Genomic DNA, 2467 nt, shown 5'->3' on the forward strand with positions numbered 1-2467 from the left:
ACCACTGCACATGGTAATTTACACGCAGATGTGACAATATGCAAGTCCCCTGGTGATTTAGCTGGCACTCTGAATAGGACTGGATTACAAGTCTTCCTCCTCTGAACCAGTTAGGTGATTGAGGCTGGAGGAGCCCTGCTTTGAAATTCTCTCCCAAAACCCAAAGACAATCAGGGAAGAGTGTGCGCAAACCTCTGCAGGCGGGGTCATCGGAAGCTCTCTGGCAAGCGGTGGGGTGGGAAGCAGTGGGAGTCTTCTCAGATTCCCTGCTTGGCTCAGGTGGCCGCTTCAGCGGCAAGGCTGTTCCTACCACTTTCTTCCCTTTGGCCGCTTCTTTCCTTCCCTGCTCCCATCACTATGCCAAGCTGAAAACTCGGTGTTTTCAGTGTCTTCAAGGTGGAAACCTGGGTCCGGGGAGATGGCTCAGTGGAATAAACGCTTCCCTGGCAAGTGCAAGGGCCTGAGTTCAATGCCCAGTTCCACCAAAATAAATAAATAAATAAATAAATAAATAAATAAATAAATAAAAGTGGAAGCCTGAAGGCCAAACAATGAAATCCCCGGGTGGGTGAAGTGCAGCCCGGGCTGAGGGAGCGCAGTGCTGTCCTGAACATCAGTCAGTGCTGTCAACTGGAGCCGCCAAATGTCCTTTCCGCGTGCAACCCAGCAAGCAGAGCTCACGTCCGCCAAGCCAGGCCTTTCCTTCCTCCTCTATTTCCCCAAGGACTTTGAGAAGGGAAGTCAATAAATCAATTGTTACCTTGTCCAATACTCATTTCAGTGACATCACAGCGCCGCTGCTGAGTATCGGACATCAGTTACGGAAAGAGCCCCCACGCTCCCCTGAGATGATGCAACCTGGCAGAGAATAACTCGGGGGCTGTCTTTATTAAAAAAGAACATCACCACAGACAGGATGGCCCAATCATTTCTTTTACTCATGAGACTTATTATAAGAAGAATTGGTAATGTTTTGATGGCTTGTTCTATGATGTTTCATTCAAAATAAACTCTCTTAATGCTCAACAAATGTTTGAGAAATTAGATTATTTCTCCAAATCTGATGTTAGAAACATTCATCTTTTGGTCCCTAAAATTATTTAAAAATTAAGAATTAATTAAAAATAAATCGAAACCCACATTTAAGCACTCAATTCATGACATTTGGGGAAAAAAGTTGGACAATTTGGGAGAACACTTTTATGATACCAGTAATCTCATCTTTTCTGTTCCGTTTTATTCATTCATATATTTACATACGTAAAATAGTCCTAAAAAGAAATAAATACTCTTTAATTGAAATAATACAAGTATCTCTATTTGGTCTTTTCCCCAAATATGTCAATGTTAGAAGTAACTCATTTGTAAAATTCAGCCACTCTTTGAACCACGCATCACACTCTTAAAGAATTCCCAGATTTTGCTGCGGTTACACTGACAACATGCTAGGCATTAAGCAGAGTAGTGTTAAAGGAGCTTGCTCGCAAGAGCCCACAGTCTGTGGAAGACAGCAAATCCACACGGCTGAGTGTGCTCTGTGGTCCAATCTGGAGTTCGGCTGTGCTGGGTGGGGTGGGGTGGGGTCTTCACCTGCCGCATCTGGGGGGCTGGGGGCCCAGCCTCAGCTGGAGGCTTCCACCGATGAGCTCTACCTTCCCTCCACATCTGAGGCTTTGCTCTTGTGGGTTCTCTCTGGGTCAGAAGACTCTTGTGGGTTGTAGGTTCCTGGAAGAGGGCCTGAGATCTCAGGAGAGGGTGGGTCTCACCTGGGGTCTGGACTCTGAAGTGTGACCTTGACACTCCGCTGTGGGTCACAGTCCCGCTCTTGCTAGGCTCATCCTTGATCCAGGAAGGCGCTCTTTAAATATTAGTCACGTCTTAAACAGAAAGCGCCAGCCTGCTCCCCGCCTGCCTGCCTGCCTGCAGCCTAGTTTAGGAGGAGAGGCCAAGATCTTTGCGGTCCCTGCTCCAGGCAGGCAGGTCAGCTGAGCCAGGACCCCTAGAGGTCTGGCACAGGAAGAGCTCAGCCCACAATATGCAAACTAAGTCTCAAAATCTTGGAGACTAAGAAGTGTCAGTGGCAGGGGTGAGAACCTGGGCGTTCTCTACAAGGGTGAGCACATGGGTGAGCACCCAGCATTAACGTAGACCCATCACCATGCGACCCTAAGAATGGCCCCAGGGTGAACACCCTAACTCTTTGAACTTATGATCACAGAAATGAGGACTGCTCTGGGGAGCGCTACCCCACAACATCAGGAAATCTGGGTGGGCAGGCCATCAGGATGAAGACCCTAGGGGGGGCTCCAGAGCTGCTGAGAAGGGTGGGGAGTGCGCCCAAAGCAGGGAAGGACCCAGGGAGTCCTGGCACAGTCCTTTACTGTAGTGAATTTTAAAATTTAAACAGTTACCACATTTGTGATCACACCATGTGTGTATGTGTGTGCCTCTGTGTGTGTGTGTGTGT

The sequence above is a fragment of the Octodon degus genome, unplaced genomic scaffold, assembly GCF_000260255.1.
Source record: "Octodon degus isolate 3935 unplaced genomic scaffold, OctDeg1.0 scaffold00025, whole genome shotgun sequence".
Lineage (NCBI taxonomy): Eukaryota > Metazoa > Chordata > Mammalia > Rodentia > Octodontidae > Octodon > Octodon degus.